Here is a 12434-nt window from a genome sequence, read left to right as displayed (position 1 = left end):
CAGCTCCTGTCATGGCGCAGGTGATGCGCACATCCTTGCGATCCCTGGCTCGGACGATGGCATAGTCAAGCAGATGCCAGTGTTTGGAGCGAGGGTGTTGCCACGATGCCTTGTATTTGTCTCTCTGGCGGAACAGGGTGCTGGTGATGATGAGTTCATGTTCTAGATATTTTGTCAGGAGTAGGATTCCACTGCAGTTGGCTTTCCCTACCCACTCTCTGCCAGTCACGTCTCCCCAGAGTGCTGTGTCTTTGCCGTTAAAATCACCCAGGAGGATCAATTTGTCGCCCATGGGGATGCAGGACAAGGATGTCTCGAGGTTGAAATAAAAGCCCTCTTTAGCCTCATCCATTGCATCGAGTGTAGGGGCGTATGCATTGATGACTGTGGCGCATTGGTTCTGGGATAGAGTAATACGAAGAGGCGGGAGATCGAGGAGTAACATGGGGAGGCCTATAAAGGCCAGCACGGAGTTCGTGAGGCAGTCGGAGAGGCGGGAGATCGAGGAGCAATGTGGGGAGGCCTATAAAGGCCAGTGAGGAGTTCCTGAGGCAGTCGGAGAGGCCCAGCCGGTGCAGCTACAGTAGGGTGAGAAGGCAAAAAAAAAGTAGAAAGAAATCGAAAGGTGACATCACAGCCAAGGGGGTAAGTGATTGGCTGCTAATTAGCAAGTAGTTTTTCTTTTTCTTTTCTTTATCAGTAAGTAATCTTTAGCATTGTTGTTGCCAAATTAAGTTTATCTAAGGGTTAAGTCATGGCAGGAGAGCTCGGACACGTGTTATGCTCCTCTTGTACTATGTGGGAAGTCAGGGATGCTTCCAGTGTCCCTGACAACTACGTGTGCAGGAAGTGCATCTGCCTGCAGCTCCTAACGGACTGCAGTGCGTCACTGGAGCTGCGGGTGGATTTACTCTGGAGCATCCATGATGCTGAGAATGACGTGAATAGCACGTTTAGTGAGATGATCTTACTGCAGGTAAAGATTACACAGCCAGATAGGGAATGGGTGACCAACAGGAAGAGCAGTGCAAGAAAGATAGTGCAGGTGTCCCCTGCGGTCATCCCCCTGCAATACAGATGCACCGCTTTGGGTACTGTTGGGGGGGAATGACTCATCAGGGGAGGGCAGCAGCAGCCAAGTTCATGGCACCATGGGTGGCTCTGCTGCACAGGAGGGCAGGAAAAAGAGTGGGAGAGCTATAGTGATGGGGGATTCAATTGTAAGGGGAATAGCTAGACGTTTCTGCGGCCGCAACGAGACTCCAGGATGGTATGTTGCCTCCCTGGTGCAAGGGTCAAGGATGTCTCGGAGCAGGTGCAGGGTATTCTGAAAAGGGAGGGTGAACAGCCAGTTGTCGTGGTGCATATAGGTACCAACGATATAAGTAAAAAAACGGGATGAGGTCCTACAAGACGAATTTAGGGAGCTAGGAGCTAAATTAAAAAGTAGGACCTCAAAAGTAGTAATCTCAGGATTTCTACCAGTGCCACCTGCTAGTCAAGTAGGAATCGCAGATTAATACGTGGCTTGAGGAGTGGTGCAGAAGGGAGGGATTCAAATTCCTGGGACATTGGAACCGGTTCTGGGGGAGGTGGGACCATTACAAACCGGACGGTCTGCACCTGGGCAGGACCGGAACCAATGTCCTAGGGGGAGTGTTTGCTAGTGCTGTTGGGGAGGAGTTAAACTAATACGGCAGGGAGATGGGAACCTATGCAGGGAGACAGAGGGAAGTAGAATGGGGGCAGAAGCAAAAAATAGAAAGAAGAAAAGTAAAAGTGGAGGGCAGAGAAACCCAAGGCATGAAGCAAAAAGGGCCACATTACAGCAAAATTCTAAAGGGGCAAAGTGTGTTAGAAAGACAAGCCTGAAGGCTCTGTGCCTCAATGTGAGGAATATTCGGAATAAGGTGGACGAATGAACTGCGCAGATAGCAGTTAACGGGTATGATGTAATTGGCATCACGGAGACAAGGCTGGGAACTCAACATCCAGGGTCAACATTTAGGAAGGATAGACAGAAAGGAAAAGGAGACGGGGTGGCATTGCTAGTTAAAGAGGAAATTAATGCAATAGTAAGAAAGAACATTAGCCTGGATGATGTGGAATCGGTATGGGTGGAGCTTCAGAATACCAAAGGGCAGAAAATGCGAGTGGAAATTGTGTACAGACGACCAAACAATAGTAGTGAGGTTGGGGACAGCATCAAACTAGAAATAAGGGATGTGAGCAGTTATCATGGGTGACTTTAATCTACATATTGATTGGGCTAACCAAACTGGTAGCAATACGGTGGAGGAGGATTTCCTGGAGTGTATTAGGGATGGTTTTCTAGACCAATATGCCGAGGAACCAACTAGGGAGCTGGCCATCCTAGACTGGGTGATGTGTAATGAGAAGGGACTAATTAGCAATCTTGTTGTGCAAGGCCCCTTGGGGAAGAGTGACCATAACATGGTAGAATTCTTTATTAAGATGAAGAGTGACACAGTTAATTCAGAAACTAAGGTCCTGAACTTAAGGAAAGGTAACTTCGATGGTATGAGGCGTGAATTGGCTAGAATAGACTGGCAAATGATACTTAAAGGGTTGACGGTGGATAGGCAATGGCAAACATTTAAAGATCACATGGATGAACTTCAACAATTGTACATCCCTGTCTGGAGTAAAAATAAAACGGGGAAGGTGGCTCAACCGTGGCTAACAAAGGAAATTAAGGATAGTGTTAAATCCAAGGAAGAGGCATATAAATTGGCCAGAAAAAGCAGCAAATCTGAAGACTGGGAGAAATTTAGAATTCAGCAGAGGAGGACAAAGGGTTTAATTAAGAGGGGGAAAATAGAGTACGAGAAGAAGCTTGCCGTGAACATAAAAACTGACTGCAAAAGCTTCTATAGATATGTGAAGAGAAAAAGATTAGTGAAGACAAACGTAGGTCCCTTGCAGTCGGATTCAGGTGAATTTATAATGCGGAACAAAGAAATGGCAGACCAATTGAACAAAAACTTTGGTTCTGTCTTCACGAAGGAAGACACAAATAACCTTCCGAAAGTACTAGGCGACCGAGGGTCTAGTGAGAAGGAGGAACTGAAGGATATCCTTATTAGGTGGGAAATTGTGTTCGGGAAATTGATGGTATTGAAGGCCGATAAATCCCCGGGTCCTTATAGTCTGCATCCCAGAGTACTTAAGGAAGTGGCCCTAGAAATGGTGGATGCATTGGTGATCATTTTTCAGCAGTCTATCAACTCTGGGTCAGTTCCTATTGACTGGAGGGTAGCTAATGTAACACCACTTTTTAAAACGGGAGGGAGAGAGAAAGCAGATAATTATAGACCGGTTAGCCTGACACCTGTGGTGGGGAAAATGTTGGAATCAATTATTAAGGATGAATAGCAGTGCATTTGGAAAGGAGTGACAGGATCAGTCCAAGTCAGCATGGATTTATGAAGGGGAAATCATGCTTGACAAGTCTTCTGGAATTTTTTGAAGATGTAACTAGCAGAGTGGACAAGGGAGAACCAGTGGATGTGGTATATTTGGACTTTCAAAAGGCTTTTGACAAGGTCCCACACAAGAGATTGGTGTGCAAAATCAAAGCACATGGTATTGGGGGTAATATACTGACGTGGCTAGAGAACTGGTTGGCAGACAGGAAGCAGAGAGTCGGAATAAACGGGTCCTTTTCAGAATGGTAGGCAGTGACTAGTGGAGTACCGCAGGGCTCAGTGCTGGGACCCCAGCTATTTAGAATATACAGCAATGATTTAGATGAAGGAATTGAGTGTAATATCTCCAAGTTTGCAGATGACACTAAACTGGGTGGCGGTGTGAGCTGTGAGGAGGATGCTCAGAGGCTGCAGGGTGACTTGGACAGGTTAGGTGAGTGAGCAAATGCATGGCAGATGCAGTATAATGTGAATAAATGTGAGGTTATCCACTTTGGGGCCAAAAACGCAAAGACAGAATATTATCTGAATGGCGGCAGATTAGGAAAAGGGGAGATGCAACGAGACCGGGGTGTCATGGTTCATCAGTCATTGAAAGTTGGTATACAGGTACAGCAGGCGGTGAAGAAGGCAAATGGCATGTTGGCCTTCATAGCTAGGGGATTTGAGTATAGGAGCAGGGAGGTCTTACTGCAGTTGTACAGGGCCTTGGTGACGCCTCACCTGGAATATTGTGTTCAGTTTTGGTCTCCTAATCTGAAGAAGGACGTTCTTGCTATTGAGGGAGTGCAGCGAAGGTTCATCAGACTGATTCCAGGGATGGCTGGACTGACATATGAGGAGAGACTGGATCAACTGGGCCTTTATTCATTGGAATTCAGAAGGATGAGAGGGGATCTCATAGAAACATATAAGAATCTGACGGGACAGGACAGGTTAGATGTGGGAAGAATGTTCCCGATGTTGGGGAAGTCCAGAACAAGGGGACACAGTCTTAGAATAAGGAGTAGGCCATTTAGGACTGAGATGAGGAGAAATTTCTGCACTCAGAGAGTTGTTAACCAGTGGAATTCCCTACCGCAGAGAGCTGTTGATGCCAGCTCATTGAATATATTGACGAGGGAGTTAGATACGGCCCTTATGGCTAAGGGGATCAAGGGGTATGAAGAGAAAGCAGGAAAGAGGTACTGAGGGAATGATCAGCCATGATCTTATTGATTGGTGGTGCAGGCTCGAAGGGCTGAATGGCCTACTCCTGCACCTATTTTCTATATTTCTATGTTTCTATGCGCTCGTGAACCCCACAGGGGGAGTCTTTGAGGTGGTCGACCAGCCGACTCCATGAAGGCGACGTTCTGCCTCTGGTTTCCCTTTCCAGAAAAAGGTATAACCTCGACCATGTTCCTTCAACTGGCCTCCCCCTGCCCGCCGGGTCTTGCTTCGGGTGGCGATGTCAATGTCAAAACGTCTGAGTTCCTGGGCAACTATGGCGGTGTGGCGTTGCGGCCTGTTGCTGTTGGGATTGTTCATGAGGGTCCTGACATTCCAGGTCCCGAACTTCATACTGACGAAGTGGAAGATGCCTCTGTGTGAGTGCTTTTAACGTGGGGTTGCCGCTGCACACCGGCAACCACACGGGCTTAGCTGAGCAAGTTCTTGGTCCAGTGGCAAGGGGGTCCAAGACAACTGGAGAGCAGGCACAGCTCTATGAGCCTAATTGCCTACGGCGAATTGTTGGCCGCCATTGATGGTAGATGGCCCGAGGCTTGGTTGGGGGTCAGGCATTAGGAAGGTGACTTCCAAAGTTATTTTAAAAGTTAAAAGTTGATAAAGATTCTCAATTTGTTTAAAAAGTTTTCTAAGAGTTGCTAAAAAGTCTAAGATGTAAATCAATAATACGTTATAAAAGTTTCCCTAATTTAAAAATCTGTCCCGGGCCGAAGGGACCCCGTGCTGGCCCGCTTCTGTCCCGGGCCATGGGGACCCTGTGCTGGCCCGCTTCTGTCCCGGGCCAAAGGGACCCCGTGCTGGCCCGCTTCTGTCCCGGGCTGAAGGGACTCCGTACTGGCCCGCTTCTGTCCCGGACCATAGGGACCCCGTGCTGGCCCGCTTCTGTCCCGGACCATAGGGACCCCGTGCTGGCCTGCTTCTGTCCCGGACCATAGGGACCCCGTGCTGGCCCGCTTCTGTCCCGGGCCGAAGGGACCCCGTACTGGCCCGCTTCTGTCCCGGGCCGAAGGGACCCCGTGCTGGCCCGCTTCTGTCCCGGGCTGAAGGGACTCCGTACTGGCCCGCTTCTGTCCCGGACCATAGGGACCCCGTGCTGGCCTGCTTCTGTCCCGGACCATAGGGACCCCGTGCTGGCCCGCTTCTGTCCCGGGCCGAAGGGACCCCGTGCTGGCCCGCTTCTGTCCCGGGCCAAAGGGACCCCGTGCTGGCCCGCTTCTGTCCTGGGTCGAAGGGACCCCGTACTGGCCCGCTTCTGTCCCAGACCATAGGGACCCCGTGCTGGCCCGCTTCTGTCCCGGGCCATAGGGACCCCGTGCTGGCCCGCTTCTGTCCCGGGCCAAAGGGACCCCGTGCTGGCCCGCTTCTGTCCTGGGTCGAAGGGACCCCGTACTGGCCCGCTTCTGTGCCGGGCCATAGGGACCCCGTGCTGGCCCGCTTCTGTGCCGGGCCATAGGGACCCCGTACTGGCCCGCTTCTGTCCCGGACCATAGGGACCCCGTGCTGGCCCGCTTCTGTCCTGGGTCGAAGGGACCCCGTGCTGGCCCGCTTCTGTCCCGGACCAAAAGGATTCGAAACCGGGCCTCGGGCCAAAAGGACTCTGCACCGGGCCCCGGGCCCCAGGCCAAAGGACTCTGCACCGGTGGAGCCCATCCCCGGCCGAAAGGACCCCACACCTGCCCACACCTGTCCCTGTGGTCGCACACCAGGTGTTCATCGTGCTGACAGATTCGGGGACGTCGAATCGGCCGAAGGGATTTTTAAACTTTTAATCAACTTTTAAACTTATTAAACAATTTGGGAGAACTTTTAAAACTTACATTTTAGACTCTTAATCAAAATACTTTTAAATATTTACTATTAATCTACATTTTTGTACTATCTTATGGGGTCGGGGGTACCTTACAGCAAGCCAAAGTAGCAGGCGAACTCCAACCAGTTGTATATGCATCTAACAAAGTATTTGTAGCAAGTGAGATGTTACCGCACGGCGTCGGGCATGTTGTGCAGCAAGCCAAAGTAGCGGGTGAGCCCCAACCGATTGGACATGTATCCAATAAGTTAACCAAGGCAGGAGCCTGGGTTCACGGGACGAAAGAGCCGTACCAAAGAGTGTCCCAATATTTGCTCGATTCAGACAAGCTGCCCATCCCACAGTTTTGGGAGAGCAGAGGCACTGAGAACGGCGCTAATGCCCTCAGTTGGCTACCGTTGCCCACCACCGGGGTGGAAATGGCGCAGCCTGCAGACCAACTCATTGTCGTGGGTAGAAAGCGAGGGGTCAACTGTAACGCCCCCCCCAGTTTAGGACCTGGACCAGCCAGGATCACACGTTACCACCTGCCAACGGCGAACTGCTATATAGGATGTTGCAGCTTATCCGTCGCAAAGACAAAAGGCTCATCCCATCAGATTGTCCCTCTACGGGGCAACCCTGCAATGTTGCAAAGAAAAGCAGGGAGGCTACACATAGTCGGTAGTCTGGGGCCTCCATATCATGGCCCAGGATCCACGGGGACCACGAGGCCTCCCGCCACTACTGAAAGTCTCAAGGCCATATCGGCCATCCTGGGTGCCAGACCTTAGGGTCAGTGACAATAGTCCGGAGCGGGCAGCCCAAATCATAAAGCCAAGCACCACACGTGTCACGGTAGACTCCCTACAGACCCGGCTATCCCGGGTGCTAAGCAGTCATCGGACAGAATCACTTGGAACTGAGCCTTCCGTATGCTATCAGCAGAGAATGTATCATGATCGCTCAGCTCCTCCACGCGACATCAGAATAAATGATGTAGACCATGTTCAGGGCCCCAGATGGGCTGCTAGCACTGTATTAGTCAAAGGGGGGGAATGGAGTGTGTGTGATGAAAATGGAACGTTTTTTGTGAAACCATGTACTGGGCAAATGCAGAAAGCATTTGGACCAGACCAAACTGCGAACTACAGATAACCAGGAACCACTGTGAAAGGACCTGGCCCCCAGCGACCCACTAACACAATCGACCTCGCCATCGACCATGTGGATGAACCCACCATGCCCAACAGTGCGATCAGACCAGCCGCGTGGCCGCGCAGCAACAATTCGACCAACTCATCCATGCCAGGACTTCAACTCAGGCGATCGACCCGGGGACGCTGGGCGACAGATCGCCTCAACTTGCAAATAAATTGTACATAAGACTTTGGGGGTGGGGGGGAGTGATGTTATGTATGTATGGAAACCTCACCAATATGTAAGACTTGCCACTGGGGGCACACCTGTGGGGACCACGGGACACCTGTACACCCTGGGGCAAGCAGGTATAAAAGGTGATTCACCATGCTGCTTCCCCACTCTGGAGTTTGACTAAAGAAACCAAGGTCACAACAGTTTGAGCTTACAATACAGACATGTGGATTTATTCTGAACATAACAGAGGTGAAGAATCGAACCTCAACAAGTACTGTAAATGAGATTGATTCGGCGTTCGGCAGAGCGGCACATGGCAGGGCCTATCCGGCTGCATTCGTGAAGCCTGTGGCTGCCCAAAGTCCGCCAGCGGGAATGTATCCGACTTCTCTGTGTTGGCATGATAGGGGAAATCATCGGCACCAACAGTGCCGAATTAATCAATATAGTTTTCTGAGACTGGGGCTCGATATGCAATCCGAGATACCAGAGGAGGAAGTGTATGGACTGTACTCTTTCATAATCAAGATTAATGTGAAGTTTAACGGGATACCGGTATCGATGGAACTGGACACATAGAAACATAGAAAATAGGTGCAGGAGTAGGCCATTTGGCCCTTCGAGCCTGCACCACCATTCAATAAGATCATGGGTGATCATTCCCTCAGTACCCCTTTCCCGCTTTCTCTCCATGCCCCTTGATCCTTTTAGCCGTAAGGGCCATTACATACTCCGTCTTGAATATATCCAATGAACTGGCATCAATAACTCTCTGCGGCAGTGAATTCCACAGGTTAACAACTCTCTGAGTGAAGAAATTTCCCCTCATCTCAGTCCTAAATGGCCTACCCCTTATCCTAAGACTGTGTCCTCTGGTTCTGGACTTCCCCAACATCGGGAACATTCTTCCCGCATCTAACCTATCTAGTCCCGTCAGAATCTTATACGTTTCTATGAGATCCCCTCTCATCCTTCTAAACTCCAGTGTATAAAAGCCCAGTTGATCCAGTCTCTCCTCATCTGTCAGTCCAGCCATCCCTGGAATCAGTCTGATGAACCTTGGTTGCACTCCCTCAATAGCAAGAATGTCCTTTCTCAGATTAGGAGATCAAAACTGAACACAATATTCCAGGTGAGGTCTCACCAAGGCCCTGTACAACTCCTATACTCAAATCCCCTAGCTATGAAGGCCAACATACCATTTGCCTTCTTCACTGCCTGCTGTACCTGTATGCCAACTTTCAATGACTGATGAACCATGACACCCAGGTCTCGTTCCACCTCACCTTTTCCCAATCTGCCACCATTCAGATAATATTCTGACTTCGTGTTTTTGCCCCCAAAGTGGATAACCTCACAATTATCCACATTATACTGCATCTGCCATGCATTTGCCCACTCACCGAACCTGTCCAAGTCACCCTGCAGCCTCTTAGCGTCCTCCTCACAGCTCACACTGCCACCCAGTTTAGTGTCATCTGCAAACTTGGAGATATTACATTCAATTCCTTCATCTAAATCATTAATGTATATTGTAAAGATCTGGGGTCCCAGCACTGAGCCCTGCGGCACCCCACTAGTCACTGCCTGCCATTCTGAAAAGGACCCGTTTACCCCGACTCCTTGCTTCCTATCTGCCAACCTGTTCTCTATCCACGTCAGTACATTACCTCCAACACCATGTGCTTTGATTTTACACATCAATCTCTTGTGTGGGACCTTGTCAAAAGTCTTTTGAAAGTCCAAATACACCACATCCACTGGTTCTCCCTTGTCCACACTGCTGATTACATCCTCAAAAAACTCCAGAAGATTCGTCAAGCATGATTCCCTTTCACAAATCTATGCTGACTTGGACCGATCCTGTCACTGCTTTTCAGGGGTGAGTCAATCGATCATGAACGAGAGGGCATTTACTAAGCTGTGGGATACCAAGACTGTGAGGCCCAGGCTGAGCCCTGTTAACGCCAAGCTGCGCACGTACACCAAAGAACTGATAAAGGTGATTGGCAGTGCACAAATTAATGTGTCGTATAATGGTGCGGTTCATGAGTTACCGCTGTGGATTGTTCCAGGTAATGGCCCAACGCTGCTCGTCAGGAGCTGGTCGGAGAAAATCAGATGCAACTGGAACGACATAAAGGAGTTGTCTTCAGAGGAAGATACACGTGCCCAAGTATTGAGCAAGTTCCCTTCACTGTTCGAACTGGGTATCAGCAACTTTACGGGAGCCAAGGTGCAGATCCACGTGGACTCAGATGCAAGACTCGTCTATCAGAAAGCTCGGGCCATATATGATGAGGGAGAAGGTCGAAATTGAACTGGACAGACTCCAGCGTGAAGGGATCATATCACCAGTCAAAATTAATGAATGGGCCAGCCCCATTGTTCCTGTGCTGAAAAGTGATGGCACAGTCAGAATCTGTGGAGACTACAAGGATACGATCAACAGGGTTTCGAAACAAGATCAGTACCTGTTACCGAAGGCTGATGACTTGTTTGAGACGCTAGCCGGAGGGAAGTCGTTCACAAAACTGGACTTGATGTCGGCCTATATGACGCAGGAGTTGGTCGAGATGTCGAAAAGACTTACATACATTAACAAGCACAAAGGACTGTTTATTTATCACAAGTGCCCATTTGGAATTCGCTCGGCTGCAGCAATATTCCAGAGGAATATGGAAAGTCGACTGAAGTCCGCTCCCAGAACTGTCGTGTTCAAAGATGACATCCTGATCACCGGTCATGACTCCAAGGAACATCTGAACAACCTGGAAGAGGTTCTACTGCATTTGGATAGATTAGGACTCAGATTTAAATGCTTAAAGTGCGTCTTCATGGCACCGGAGGTCGAATTCCTCGGGAGGAAAATCGCCACTGATGGCATCAGACCTATTGACGTAAAAACCAAAGCCATCAAGAATGGACCGAAACCGCAGAACGTGACGGAGCTGCATTTGTTCCTGGGTCTACTCAACTACTTTGGTAACTTCCTACCTAAATTGAGCACCTTACTTAACACTGCACATGCTATTGAGAAAAGGCAACAACTGGGTGTGGGGCGCATTGCAAGACAGAGGTTTCGAGAAAGTCACCAATCTGCTTTGCTCGAACAAGCTGCTGGTACATTATGACCCATGTAAATGTTTAGTTTTGGCCTGTGACGCATCGTAACATGGAATTGGTTGCGTGTTACAACAAGCCAATGAGTCGGGGAAACTTCAACCTGTCGCATATGCATCCAAAAGTTTGTCTAAAGCAGAACGGGCCTACAGTATGGTAGAAAAAGCTTTAGCCTGTGTGTACGGTGTTAAAAAGATGCATCAATACCTGTTCGGTCTCAGGTTTGAATTAGAGACCGATCACAAGCTGCTCATTTCGTTGTTTTCTGAGAGCAAAGCTATCAATACCAACTCTTCATCCCGCATCCAAAGGTGGGCGCTGACATTATCTGCCTATGATTATGTCATTCACCACAGACCTGGCACAGAGAATTGTGCCGATGCTTTGAGCCGATTGCCGTTGCCCACACCGGAGGTGGAAATGCCACAACCGGCAGATTTAATGTTAATCATGGATGCTTTTGAGAGTGAAGGTACCCCTTACACGGCTCAACAATTTAAGACCTGGACCAGCCAGGATCCATGTAGATTTTGCAGGTGCCTTCCTGGGTAAGATGTTTTTAGTGGTGGTGGATGCTTATTTGAAGTGGATTGCTACCAGTGCCATGTGCTAGTCAGAGTAGGAATCGCAGGATAGCGCAGATGAATACATGGCTTGAGCAGTGGTGCAGCAGGGAGGGATTCAAATTCCTGGGGCATTGGAACCGGTTCTGGGGGAGGTGGGACCAGTACAAAGCGGACGGTCTGCACCTGGGCAGGACCGCAACCAATGTCCTAGGGGGAGTGTTTGCTTGTGCTGTTGGGGAGGAGTTAAACTAATATGGCAGGGGGATGGGAATCAATGCACGGAGACAGAGGGAAACAAAAAGGAGACAAAAGCAAAAGACAGAAAGGAGATGAGGAAAAGTGGAGGGCAGAGAAACCCAAGACAAAAAACAAAAAGGCCCACTGTACAGCAAAATTCCAAAAGGAAAAAGGGTGTTAAAAAAACAAGCCTGAAGGCTTTGTGTCTTAATGCAAGGAGTATCCGTAATAAGGTGGATGAATTAACTGTGCAAATAGATGTTAACAAATATGATGTGATTGGGATTACGGAGACATGGCTCCAGGATGATCAGGGCTGGGAACTCAACATCCAGGGGTATTCAACATTCAGGAAGGATAGAATAAAAGGAAAAGGAGGTGGGGTAGCATTGCTGGTTAAAGAAGAGATTAATGCAATAGTTAGAATGGACATTAGCTTGGATGATGTGGAATCTATATGGGTAGAACTGCAGAACACCAAAGGGCAAAAAACGTTAGTGGGAGTTGTGTACAGACCTCCATACAGTAGTAGTAATGTTGGGGAGGGCATCAAACAGGAAATTAGGGGTGCATGCAATAAGGGTGCAGCAGTTATAATGGGTGACTTTAATATGCACATAGATTGGGCTAACCAAACTGGAAGCAATACGGTGGAGGAGGATT

The sequence above is a fragment of the Pristiophorus japonicus genome, chromosome 5, assembly GCF_044704955.1.
Source record: "Pristiophorus japonicus isolate sPriJap1 chromosome 5, sPriJap1.hap1, whole genome shotgun sequence".
Classification (NCBI taxonomy): domain Eukaryota; kingdom Metazoa; phylum Chordata; class Chondrichthyes; family Pristiophoridae; genus Pristiophorus; species Pristiophorus japonicus.
The sequence above is the reverse complement of the archived record's forward strand: the minus strand, read 5'-3'. Positions refer to the sequence as shown.